The 14,522-nt window shown below is 37.5% G+C and overlaps 1 protein-coding gene across 3 annotated transcripts in view; it reads left to right on the top strand.

The window, feature by feature from the left end:
• Window positions 1–14,522, top strand: part of LOC103224857 (selection and upkeep of intraepithelial T-cells protein 1-like) — a 218,709-nt gene that overhangs the window by 113,856 nt on the left and 90,331 nt on the right. The window lies entirely within an intron of this gene.

Here is a 14,522-nt window from a genome sequence, read left to right as displayed (position 1 = left end):
ATGACAAGATAGAAAACCGTAATAGAGAGTGATTGAGATGAGGTTTATTTAGATAGAGAAGTCACGGTAGACTTTTTCTGGGGTGATGTTGGAGCTGAAACCTGAACAAAGAGAAGGAACCAGCTCTCTATTGATATTTGTAATTCCAAGGAAACTACAGCTAAAGACAGTCAACTCCCCTGGTAATATCCTAGAAAGGCTTGAGACTGTATGCATAACAAAGAATGATAATTAAAAGGGGGGGCCCAGACAGGAGGACACGTTGGAGCTTCGTACACGCAAGTTGACTTGCACCCTATCCCCATGTACAGAATGACCTTTAGGCAGTATTTACACCCTGGCAAAAGCAAACCAAACAGGCCATAACTGTGATTACATCAGACAAACAAAATAAAATAGAAGTTCCTTTTAAGAAATATTAAAGAAGCCATCTAGGACAGCGGGTGTAGCTACTGCCTACCTATGTAAAGTTTTCCGTAATCTGGCACTGTTTTGAGGAAGAGGTGCGCTAGAAAAATGACTGGTTTCCTGGTAGCTGATAAAGTTTGATTATCTGTAAGTCTCACTCTGACTTCCTCTTTCTTTTTCTTCAGTCTTAAATATATATTGGTAAAAATGATTCAAGATACTCCAGAAAAGTGTGCAATGTTCAGCAAAGAAATTTAAGTTAAAAAAAATGGAAAAAAATAAAGATACATGTAGAGAATAGGAGTCCAAACAGAAGCAAACCCCAAATACCCACCTTCTCTGCCAATTACATAAAAAAGACAACACAGTAATAAAGATTAAGGAATTACAACAAATTACCAGAAATTAAAATTTGGATTATAAAAAATTTAATAGGAAATTGAGAAGATAAAATAAAGTCTCCTTCACACAGTGAACAGGTAGCCATCTGCAAGCACGAAGGGAGTCCCCACCAGAATCAGAACCAGACCATGCTGGCACCGTGATCTCAGACTTCCAGCCTCCTCAGAGCTGCAGTGAAATAAATTGCTATTGTTGAAGCCATCCAGTCCATGGTTTTTGTTATGGCAGCCCAAGCTAACACAGATGAATAAATGCAAAGTTTAATAGGTAATTGGAATTTATAAGAAAAATAAGTGGTACTTAAAAACTGAAACAAAATCTGAAATTAAGTCAACTGAGCACAGCAAAACACCAGAAAGACAAGTAAATCCAAACAGAAGCACAGAGAAAGAATGCAAAACTCATAGAGGAATGTAAAAGACATGAGGGTCGGTGTCAAAGGGGCTAAAGTAAGTATTATAATGATCACAGAAGGAGACGAATCAGGGGATGGTGGAGAGGCAATATGTGAAGAGATAATGGCTAAGAATTTTCCAATACTTTATATAAACGGAATCATATAATATGAACTTTTTTGTGTTTGGCTTCCTTCACTCAACATAATTATTTTGAGATTTGTCTCTGTTGTTTTGTGTACCATTTATTTCTTTCTATTGCTGAGTAGTATACCGTCATATGTATATTCCATAGTTTATTTAATCATTCACTCATTGATGGACTTTTGGGTTATTTCTACTTTATGTCAATTATAAATAAAACTAATATAAATATTTGTTTATGCAAATATTTGTATAAATGTATCCTTTGCTTTCTCTTGGTTAAAAACCTAGGAGCAGCATGGCTAGATCATATAGTAGGTATAAGTTTAACTTTTAAAGACACTGCTAAACTGTTTTACAAAGCAACTGTACCATTTTACATTACTGTCAGTGGCTCAGGGATCTTCCACTTTCTTGCCAAACCTTGGTACAGTCAGTCTTTTTGATTTTAGCCATTTTAATAGGCTTGTAGTGGTATCTCATTTGTGGTTTTAATCAACATTTCTGTAAAGACTAATGATGTTGAGCATATTCTGCATTGCTTTGGTTAAGTGTCTGTTTAAATCTTTTGTACATTTTTTATTAGGTGTTCTTATTATTGAGTTTTGAGAGTTCTTTACACATTTTGTCCTTTATGAATGATATTATTGGCAAATATTTCCTCTCAGTCTGTAGTTTGTCTTTTCATTTTTTAAACAGTGTCTTTTAAAGAGAAGTTTTTATGAAGTCCAAATTATAAATATATTCTTTTTTGGATTATACTTTTGGTTTCACATCTAAGAAGTTTTTTGCCTCATCCTAAGTTACAAAGCTTTTCCCCTGTTTTCTTCAAGAAGTTTCATTGTTTTACATTTTTAAAATTGTGGTAAAAACTAACAATATGAAATCAATCCTCTTAACAAAAGTTTAAGTGTGTACTATAGCACAATATTGTACAGTAGATCTCTAGAGCTTTTTCATCTTGTGTAACTGAAACACTATATTCACTGAACACTGAACACCAACTTCCCATCACCTCACCCGGCTCTCCTGTGGAAGCCATTATTCTACCTCCTGTGGAAGCCATTATTCTACCTTCTGCTTCTATGAGTTTGATTACATTTGATACCTCATAGTCATGGAATCATACACTATCTGTTCTTCTCTGACTAGCTTACTTCACTTAGAATAGTGTCTTCAAGATTCATCCATATTGTTTCATATGACAGGATTTCCTTCTATTTAAAGGATGAATAATAACATTCCATTGTATGAATATACCACGTTTTCCTTATCTAATCATCGGTCAATGAACATTTAGGTTGTTTCCACATTTTGGCTACTGTGATTAATGCTGCAATGAATATGGGAGTGTAAATATCTCTTTGAAATCCTATTTTCACTGAGCTTCTGTGGAAAACTGGACATGGTTAGAGATTTGGGGTTCCATGGCTGACATTTGGAACATGACACAGCAAGCTTTGGATAGGGGGTGCCACAAAACCCAAGGAATGCCCACCTTCTGGCTGACCCATAGCATCTACGCTGGATGGAGCTGGTTAGTGGGAGAACACATGGTGCCCCCACAACAGGTACCATGATGTATAGAGCAACACTGGGATAACATCAGCGTGGGGTGGTTGCCCACCATAGTCTACACAAATACAATATGTCACCACACCTTTGTGGAATAGGTAGCCTCATCAAGGTCAGGCTCCAATGGGCTTTGAGCCCCCAGGAAGTTCGTGTCTGTGGTGACACAGGATGGTCATGTTTGTCAGCAAACTGGACTGGCTGCTGTACCTGGGGATGGACTGATATGCTTGCCACTGTCATTCCCACGTTGCTTAGAGGCCCACATAACTGGGAGATGCTATGTTCCCAGTTTTTGTGAGTGTGATGAGCCCCCTGGTGGCTCTACCTCTTAGCCTTAACCATCCCTGGAGCAGGTGTCATAACTGTAGAAATGCAAGTTACGGCCCTTGTGGAGCACATTGCTTGAGCTTTGAGTTACACCCGAGTTGCCATCCTTCTGTTGACAGATGAGGTTGATCAAATCCGGAAGGTGGTACTGTAGAACCAGATGGCTCTAAACATATTAACTGCTGCCCAAGGTGGCACCTGTGCTCTTTTGGGAACACAGTGTTGTACCTTCATCCCTGACAATCAACAAAACATAACAGCTTTTCAGGAAGTTTTCCAGGAAATCAAGGCAGTTGAGAGCCTTACTGATGACCCCCTTCTGACATGGTGGGCATCTCTGGACTCTGGCCTATGCTGGACCCTAATAATTATGGGCAGCATAGTGGGAACATTAGTAGTGAGTTGTTGCTCCCTGTATTGGTGCCGTGGCCTTTGGTTCCAGAATTCTGCCCTGTGGGCACGTCTCCCCATTAGAAGGACTTCCTCAGCCTAGGGGGTGGAGTGTAAGAAAAATGGCTGTGATTCAGTCAGGAACAGGCTGCGGTAGACATCATTACAGAGGGTCTGGAGCACAGGCTCACAACCCCGTGCAGCATGTCATCAAATGCAGCCATTTTAATGTAACCTGTTTGTGGGAGCTCATACTGCTCCAATAGCATTGTGAAATGGGCCCACACCTTCGCTGAGATGAGCAATGTCTCTAACTTGGATCTGCACTGCCCTTCCAGCAGCAGCTCTGGATGGCTTGCACTGGTACATACATCCTTTAAGCCATATTGTCTGTGAGTAATGTAACGGCACTGCTGACTCTGTAGGAGAGAGAATAAAGCCACGTCCCAGCTGCCTACGGTCCCTCGAGTGTTCTTTCAGTTACCTACCACACATCCACCAACTCCCCTCGAACCCCAGCTTGGATTGGAACCTGATACGTGGTTGTACTAATTTACGTTCTTACTAACAGTGTGTGAGGGTTCCCTTTTCTCCATATCCTTTCCAGCATTTGTTAGTGCATGTCTTTTGGATAGAAGCCATTTTAAGTGGGATGAATCTCATTGTAGTTTTGATTTGCATTACTCTGGTGATCAATAATCTTGAACACATTTTTATATGTCTGTGTGCCATTTGTATGTCTTCATCTGAGAAATGCTTATTTACATATTTTCTTCATTTAATTAAAAATTATTTTAATATTAACTTTTATTTTGAATTCAGGGGTACATGTGCACATTTGTTATGTCAGTAAATATGTGTCATGGGAGTTTGTTATAAAGATTATTTCATCTGCCAGGTATTAAGCCTAGTATTCATTAGTTATTTTTCCTGATTCACTCCCTCCTTCCACCCTCCGCCTTTTGATAGGTCCCAGTGTCTCTTGTTTCCCTTTATGTGTCCATGTGTTCTCATCATTTAGCTCCCACTTATAAGTGAAAACATGTGATGTTTGGTTTTCTGTTCCTGTGTTAGTTTGCTAAGGATAATGGCCTCCAGCTCCATCTATGTTCCTGCAAAGGAAAGGATCTCATTCTTTTTTATAGCTGCATAGCATTCCATGGTGTATATGGATCACATTTTTTATCCAGTCTATCACTGATGGGCATTTAGGTTTATTCTGTGTCTTTGCTATTATGAATAGTTCTGCAATGAACATATGTGTGCATGTATCTTTATGATGAAACAATTTATATTCCTCTGGTTATATACCCAGTAATGGAATTGCTAGGTTATAGTTCTGTTTTTTGATTTTTGAGGAATCACCACACTGTTTTCCACAATGGTTGAACTATACAATAGTGTATAAGTGTTCCCCTTTCTTCACAACCTCACTAACATCAAAATAGCCATTTTGACTGATGTGAGATGGTATCTCATTGTGGATTCAATTTGCATGTCTCTAATCAGTGACATTGAGCTTTTTTTCATATGCTTGTTGGCTGCATGTATGTGCAGCTATTCTGATATTAGACAAAATAGATCATAAGGCAAAAAACTTTAGTAGAGATAAAGAGAAGCATTTCATAATAATACATAATGATAAATGCATATATGTAGCACAATGTATCAAATTCACAATACATATAGGTATATGCACAAATCTTTTGCCTCTCATTCCTGTTTTACTATCCTTGTGTGTATCAAGCACACACACTAAGGTCAAATTGTATGTCCTTCTGTCTGAGATCCTATCCTTGTTTATAATTCTTATTCTTCTTTCACAAAACTTTGTCAAGTTTTTCCAAGTTTTATTGAGTCCATGGTTTGGTTTTTGCATTCTGGTCCCTTTTACTGAGCACTCTGTAGCCTGACTTTCTGTCTGCCTCTATCTGTGACCCTACAAAGCTCTCAGCCTCCTGTTACTGTGACCTAAGTAATAGTATGAACATATTCCTAGTAGACTTTCTGGAGAGGGAGGATGGTCTGGTAGGCAGTCCTCTGCTTCCAGAAATAATGCATAATGGTCATTGCCATGTATTTTGGAAATTAAGCTCAGCCTGTCTGAGCTTGCACAGTTTACTTTGTTTGTGTCAACATTGCTGCCTCACCCAGGGATTGGTTCCCCTTATCAGCTTCCAGTTTTATTGCATATGACCTAGCCAAATTCAGTTCAAATTTTGTGTAAGTCACAAATATCCTTTTCAGGAAAGATTGCTGCAAGTCAGTATAAAAGATAAATATTAATTCTATTCTCAATATTGGATGTATTAAATGGGATTCCAGGCAGGGCCAGCAGGAATGTGAACTGAAATAATAAAGCAGTATATCTAAAAATGGAATGAAGGTGCAAGGAAAGGTAGATGCTAATGTCAATCATTCATTTTACTTTCCCTCATTACCAGAATTTAATCCAGGTATGGCCTGAGTTCTTTCCTAGGTTCTCTGTACTCTCTTCAGTCTAAACTCTTAACCAGTCCAAGTTCCTACCTCTTAAATGGAATCCCATTTTCTCTGGACTGGGTTACTGCTTGGTTCAAAATGGTCCTCCATACTTCTTATCTTTGTCATCACACCACTTCAACATCTAAACGAAGTTTCTGTAATGCTCATTAAAATTACTCACAATCCCATCCTGTATGCTATTTCAGTTAGAAAAAGGCTTACTGAAGAAAATACACAATTTTACACATATTATACCTGCCCATTGTTGAGAAAAATGTAACTCCTGTTCTTCTAGTTTATTGGTTGTCTGCCTATCATTGGCATCTACTAAGAAGGAAATGTGTTGGACAGTGGGTGGGAAGAAATGTGTTTTTTATTCTTCGCTCTTTTCTTCTTGAATATTCAGGAACTGTTTCCTTTTCTGACTCTCAGAGAAATAAGAACTCAGCTGAGATAATGGAGTGGGCATAGGAGTAACAAGAATAAAAATTCAATTTCTCCAGCTTGCTTTAGAATCAGCAGTTTTGACATATATTTAACACTTCATAGTATATAATTGCAAGTGGAAGAACTTGCAGTTTAAAGAAATCTTTTGAAAAGTAAATGGTATAATCCTTCTATGTTTACATATTCTACAGTATTATGTTTGATGCTATAAATACTATGGTTTTCTGGCTGATTAGTGAGCAGAATCAAGGTTCTTAACTTTCTCTTGTACCAGAGAATGCAAGTAGGATGTCAAAGTCCTATTTCTGTTCATTCATATTTACATTTAACAGACTCAACGTTGATCTTTTGCTGAGTAGTCTGGTAGTCTGGCTTCACTAACATGAGACTAGTTCCATTTAATACATACAATATTGAGAACATAATTAATATTTATCTTTTATACTGACTTGCTTCAGTCCCACAGCCAGCAAATAGCATGCAAGATTATAATTTAGAGCAGTCTGATTCAATTCATTACATCACTACATTCTCAGGGTGTGTGTGGGTTGTTACATGGACCATGAAGATATCAGATTTGGAGCCCTTCCTCCTCCTCCTCCTCTTCTTCTTCTTCTTCTTCTTCTTCTTCTTCTTCTTCTTCTTCTTCTTCTTCTTCTTCTTCTTCTTCTTCTTCTTCTTCTTCTTTTTTGGGAGCCCTTCTAATAGGGGATTTTGGAAGTCAGTAAGATACGAATCTAGGATCTGGTAGAATGAAACAAACTGTGTGGGCAGTTAGTCTTATTTAGCAGGCTGTCTGGGTCCAGGACATAGGAGCTCAGAATCAGCTAAAATAGCCCCTCAGAGCAGATTGGGCAGATAGGCTTTGTTATTGTTGTTTTGTTTTTGTTTTGTTATGTATGAGCCTTGATAAACCTATTGTCAGAAATATTTTCAGAAAGGGCTTTGAGTGTGCTTTATTGTGGCGCTATGGGAAAGACTATTTGGAACCAAGTTGCATTGGGTCAAGGCAGGGAGTAGTGTGGAGGAGTCATTCTCAGGAATTTAGGAGAAGAGTGCATGGCAGAAGCAGTGGCCACACATGAGACACCAGAAAGATACAAAGATAACAAGCAGACCAAATTCCAGCAGGAGGACAGCCTCCATAAACTGGTTCTGACTTGGGACAATTGGACTGGGTAAGCCTCAAAAATGTAAAATAGTGAAGTGGAGTGTCACGTACACTTGGATATCTCATAAATATCTCCAGTTAGATAGTGGAAATATTAAAGGTGTGGGTGGAGAATTGAGAAAAGTCTGAGTTAGCTGGTAGATTTAACTGAAGCAATATGGGAAAAAAATCTACTGTTTCTCAGGTCCACTTCCAGAGCTTAGGGCTTTCTGACCACAAGTGAGGGACCGATATTGATGAGTTGCTGCTAAGGTGATTAGTCCCTTTCTGCTTCTGAAAGAACTGCTCCAAGAAATTAGAATGGTGCCCTACAATATTTCATTTCAATAATGAGAAAGACTCAGTCTACTAATCTGCTCAGGCCTCCAATAGTACAGGACTTCACTAGATTAGCTTTGGCCCTCCCTTTAGGAAATGTCCATTTTACCATGCTTTTTATCTTTCTCATCATAGGGCACTCCAAAATGCAAATTCCTGTAGTCTCTCATTTCATGGATCCTTTTATGCTTTTAGTCTTTCATTTATTTTTTCTACCCATTCTATCTGTTGACCCAGGACATTCATCCGATTTCAGTTTACTCTACCCAATATTTCTGCCTTATTTATATAATTATCTACTTTCTTCCTTCCTGTGATAGTTAATTTTATTTTCCAATTTGGCTAGGCTATGATATCCAGTTGTTGATCAAATAGCAGTTTAGATGTTGTTGTGAAGACATTTTTTAGATGTGATTAACATTTAAATTCATAGACTTCGACTAAAGCAGATTACCTTCAATAATCTAAGTAAGCCTCATACAATGAGTTGAAGGCCTTCAGGAAAAAAACAAAAAACAAAAAACTGAAGTCTTCTGAGGAAGAAGAAATTCTGTGTCCAGACCCCCCTTGGACTCAAGGCTACATCAGCAACCCTTCCCTGGGTTTCCAGATTGCTGGCCTGCCCTGCAGATTTTGGATTTGCCATACTCCGCAATCATGCGAGGCAGTCTTTTCAAACAAGTCTCTCTCTCCATATATACATCTTATTGGTTTTCTTTCTCTGGAGAACCTTTCCTAACACATTCCCTTAAAGAAAACTTGACTCTGCCCCATGGAAACCACCTACTTTGTATGTGTCACTAATTGTTACTGCTTTTCCTCTCCCACCCTAGACCAAAGAGCCAGGGGGCAGTGTCAGAATTTTGAAGCTCCCTTTTATTTCCTTGGAAGACATGTTATTTTCTTATCAGGTAAGATAAGAAAATATCTTCTCTTTGTTACTGAGGCTATCCAACCAAAACAGTACACACTACTTTTATGCTGCTTGATTTAACAAAAGCAACCAACTTTCCTATCCCTTCCACGAATTCTTTCCAGATAATGTCTGGCTTTAGCCTATACATCTGGGACAGTGATATCTATCTTAAAGGGTAATTGTCAGAATTAGAGCCAATGTGTGTAAAATATTTAGTACTGTGAGACCATTAGCAGGCCCTCAATACATAGGAGTCAGCAATTATTATATTTGTATTCAGTATAGGTTCTTACATAATCACACGAGGCTTTGGTGACCAAAGGAAAAGCAATCCAACACCCCAGTTTCAAGATTGTTTGACCCTCATTCCAAAACCCTTCATCTGAACTCCTGTTTGGCCACTCATTACCATGGCAATGTCCTATAACACAGTAGTTTAAGAAGAGCACATTCTCCTTAAAGCTCTCCACCCACTCACCACAAACACATTTTTTACATTTCAGTTAGAAAAATGGCTTATTGAAGAAAAACATTGCTTGCCTATTTTTATTTTTGTTCCAACTGTTTTTGAGGAATTTGTCATGAAATCTTTTCAAAATGGTACTTCGTAAGTTTTCTTCTGGAATTTTTACAGTTTTAGGTCTTATATTTAAGGCTTTAATCCACCTTGAGTTGATTTTCATATATGATATTTCATATATGGTGAAAGAGAAGGGTCAATTTTCAGTTTTCTGCATATGACTATCTGGTTATCCTAGCACCATTTAATGAATAGGGAATCCTTTTCCCATTGCTTGTTTTTGTCAACACTGTCGAAGATCAGACTATTTTGACAAAGTCTCCAAAAGCAAGTGCAACAAAAACAAAAATACACAAGTGAGACCTAATTCAACTAAATAACTGCTGCACAGCCAAAGAAACTATCAACAGAGTAAACAGACAAACTACAGAATGGGAGAATATGTTTGCAAGCCGTGTATCCAATAAAGGTGTAATATCCAGAATCTATAAGGAACTTAAGTCAATAAGCAAAAACCAAACAACCACATTAAAAAATGGGCAAAGGAGATGGACAGGTACTTATCAAAAGAAGATATACACACAGCCAACAAACATATGAAAAAATGCTCAACATCGCTAATAATTAGAGAAATGAAAATCAAAACCACAATGAGATAACATCTCCCACCAGTCAGAATATGATTATAAAAAACTAAAAAAATGGACCAGGTGTGGTGGCTCATACCTGTAATCCCAACACTTTGGGAGGTCAAGCTGGGTGGGTCACTTGAGGTCAGGAGTTCGAGACCAGCCTGGCCAACATAGTGAAATCCCTCTCTACTAAAAATACAAAAATTAACTGGGCATGGTAGTGGGCACCTGTAGTCCCAGCTACTCAGGAGACTGAGGCAGGAGAATCACTAGAACCTGGGAGGCAGAGGTTGCAGTGAGCCAAGATCTCACCCCTGTACTCCAGCCTGGGTGACAGAGCAAGACTCCATCTCAAACACAAAAACTCAAAACAAATAAATAAATGGATAGCAGGTACTGGAAGCCAGTTTCTCTCAGAAAGAGGGAAGTTACAGACACACAAGTATAGAAGGCTAAAGTAAACTACATCACGTTGGAGTAGTGTTAGAAAAAACAGTAAAAAAATAACAGATGCTGATAAGGTTGCAGAGAAAAGGAAATGATTATACACTACTGATGGGAATGTAAATTAATTCAGCCACTGTGAAAGCAGTTTGGAGATTTGTCAAAGAACTTCAAATGGAGCTACCATTCAACCCAGCAATCCCAGTACTGGGTATATACCCAAAGGAATATAAATAATTCTATAATAAAGATACATGCATATATTTATCTCAGCACTATTCACAATAGCAAAGACATAGAATCAACCTAGATGCCCATCAGTGGTAGACTAGATAAAGGTAATGTAGTACATATACACCATGGAATGCTACACAGTCATAAAAAAGAATGAAATCATGTCCTTTGCAGCAACATAGATTCAGTTGGAGGCCAGTGTTCTAAGCGAATTAATGTATGAACAGAAAACCAAATATGGTATAATCTCACTTACAACGGGTGGCTAAACATTGGGTACTCATGGACATAAGGATGGCAACAAAAGACACTAGGGACTACTGAAGTGGAGAGGAAGGAAGGAAGGCAAGGGTTGAAAAGTTATTGAATCACTACCTCGGTAACAGGATAATTCATATTCTGAACCTTAGCATTATTACCCAATATATCCATGTGACAAACTTTTTTTCAGCATATTAATAAAGGTCCCAGCCAGAGCTATTAGGCAAGAAAAAGAAATGAAAGACACCTAAATTGGAAAGAATGAAGCAAAATTATCTGTTTGTAGGTGACCTAATCATATATGTAAAAACCCTAATGACTAGTAAAAAACTTTTAGAATTAATACATTTATTTAAGTTGCAGGATTCAGATTTGACATACAAAACACACTTGTGCTTCTATACATAGACAAAAATTGACACATAAAAGAAATTATGAAATAAAAGCCCATTTGAAATAACATCAAAAGGAATAAAATACTTAGGAATAAAAGTGACTCAGGAGGTAAAATACTTACACATTAAGAAGTATAAAGCATTGATATGAAAAATTAAAGAAGATCTGAGTAACCAAAGCAATATTTAGCAAGATAAAAGCTGACATCACACTCCATGATTTAAAAATATATTACAAAGATATAATAATTAAAACAGTATGGTACCACCATAAAAACAGAACCTATAGACCAGTGGAACAGAATAGAGACCCCAGAAGTAAATTTACACATTTACTGTCAACTGATGTTTGATAATGATGCCAATAAAAACAATGGGAAATGGAGAGACTCTTCAAAAAATGATGTTGGAAAAACTATTCCTGCATGTGGCGAAAGTAAATTGGACCTTTATCTCTCATCATGTACAAAGGTGAACTAAAAATGGATTGAAGACTTAAATGTAAGAACTGAAACCATAATACTCCTAGAAAATAACATAGGCAAAAAGCCTTTTGACATTGGTCTGGGCAATGATTTTTAGATATGACACCAAACACAAAGCCAACAAAAGCAAAGATAAGTAAGGCTACATCAAATTAAGAAGCTTCTGTGCAGCCAAGGAAATATTCAAGTGAAAAGTCAATATATGGAATGGAAGAAAATATTGGCAAGTCCTATTTCTAATGAGGGATTCATATTCAAAATATATAAGGAACTCATTCAACTCAAGAGCAGAATGCCAAAAAACTCAATTAAAAAATGAGTAAAGAGCCTGAATATACATTTTTCAAAAGAAGACATGCAAGCGGCTAAGAGGCATATGAAAAAGTTCTCAACACCACTAATCATCAGGGAAATGCAAATCAAAGCCACAATAGCATATTATCTTACACATGTTCTAATGGCTATCATAAAAAAGAAATAACAAATGTTGGAGAGAATGTAAAGAAAATGCTTGTATACTGTTGGTGGGAATGTACCTTGGTACAGCTGTTATGGAACAGTAAGGAGGTTCCTCAAGAAATTAACAATACAATTGCCTTATGATCCAGCAATTACACTTCTGACTATATCCAAAGGCAATAATATCAGTATGTTGAAGAGATATTTGCACCCCCATGTTCAATGCATCAGTATTCACAGTGGTGAAGATATGGAAAAAAATCTAAATGTCCAGCAATGAATGAATGGAAAAAGCAAATATGGTGTATATATACAATGAAGTATTATTCAGCCTTAAAACAGAAAAAAATCCTGCCATTTGTGGCAACATGGATGAAACTGGAGGACATTATGCTAAGTGAAATAAGCCAGTCAGAGAAAGACAAATACTGCATAATCACATTTATATGTGTAGTTTCAAATATTCAAGCTTGATATATCAAACTGGACTTTGTAAGGTGATCTTTGAGAGGGGATTTCCTTCACTTAGAAGTTTGACTGATACTTTGGTGTTCATGCTGCTGTTTATTGCTGCAGTGACTTACCTTGTCTTGTCTTGATGTTGCTGATGTGAATCACCCACTGTGAGTGAGCTGGTTGCTACTTCAGCTTTATCTTGCTCTCTCAGAGGCCGAGGGTAGATTGGTGTTTGCCAGGGGCTGGAAAAAGGAGGAAACAGGTTGATGTTGAACAAAGGGCACAAATTTTCAGTGGTGCAAGATGAGTAAGATTTAGAGCAATGTAACTGTAGTTAGCAATACTGTATTGTGTACTTGAAATTTGCTGAGAGGGTAGTGCTTATTTGTTTTTGTTCACCCAAAAGAAAAAGATAACTATGTGAGGGGATTGATTGAGGTGATTTACATGTTAATTAGCTTGATTGTGGTGATTATTCCATAGTATATATGTATATCAGAATGTCAAGTTGTATGCCTTAAATACACACAGGTTTTGTGTCAATTATACCACAATGAAACTGTAGAAAGAACCAAATTGAATTCTGTAAGGTTATCTTTGAGAGGAGATTTCCTTCACTTAGGAGTTTCACTGATATTTTGATGTTCATGCTACTAGTTTATTGCTGCAGTGACTTGCCTTGGCTTGACTTATACTGATGTGAATCACTCACTGTGAGAGAGCTGGTTGTTACTTCAGTTCTGTCCTGCTCTTTTCTCACCTCATAGCAGCATTGGTTACCAAGGTGGTGTTTCTGAGAAATTGGAGGGAGCAAGGACATGTTAAAAATCTGGATTGATTAAGTCATATTTGGATGATTAGTCAAATACTTCTCTTCCAATTGGTCAGTATCAGTCCCAGGTTCTATTCCGTAATTTTAAAAAAATCTTATTTTCCTTTTTATTGGCTCCTCTTTTGTGTCAAGAACGGAAGTTTGCTACTAGCTTCTTCCCAACTTCTTTGGGAAAGTTCATTAAGACAGACATCTTGAGTCTCATAATTAGTTTACAGGCAGATAGATCCTGGGAAAGGCAGATAAAGAAAATAAGTTTGCTTTCTCTTTTGTCAGCTTGGTTGTAGCTACTAACAGAAATGGAACTTAGGGAAAGTATGTCCACATTCAGGATAAGAGCAAAGGATACTAATTTATCTTTAAGACAATGAGATAATGATTCGTCCTGATTTTTCCTTATGGTCAGCATCATTTAAACTGATCTTCCTCAGATTTATAGTGCTGTCTTCTTCAGAGGCTGTCAATGGACTGCAGGGTGATGATGTGGAGGCAGGTTATTACAGAAAAGACACATTCGTACTCTACTAGGGGACATCTGTCTATATTGTAAGGAGTATGTTTCTTAGAATAGCAAAATTTCTGGTCAGCTCTGATTACCAGTGTTTCAGCTATACATTTTTATTTTTACTTAGTCCCCCAAGAAGAGATTATGTGGAGGATGCTTGTAATTCCTCCTCAACAAGAGGGAAAATAGGCATAGCTGCTACAGTCCTCTTTTCAGTAAGCTGTAAATAGTAGTTACACTTAATACCTCCTGCTCCAGATTCCCTTTTCCCTCAGCCATTCCTATGTTGGGATTGTTTTTTATCTGGTGGGAAGACTCAAAC

Source organism: Chlorocebus sabaeus, chromosome 20 (genome assembly GCF_047675955.1).
Source record: "Chlorocebus sabaeus isolate Y175 chromosome 20, mChlSab1.0.hap1, whole genome shotgun sequence".
Taxonomy (NCBI): domain Eukaryota; kingdom Metazoa; phylum Chordata; class Mammalia; order Primates; family Cercopithecidae; genus Chlorocebus; species Chlorocebus sabaeus.
Note: the sequence above shows the minus strand (reverse complement) of the source record. Positions and strands in the feature narration are given on the sequence as shown.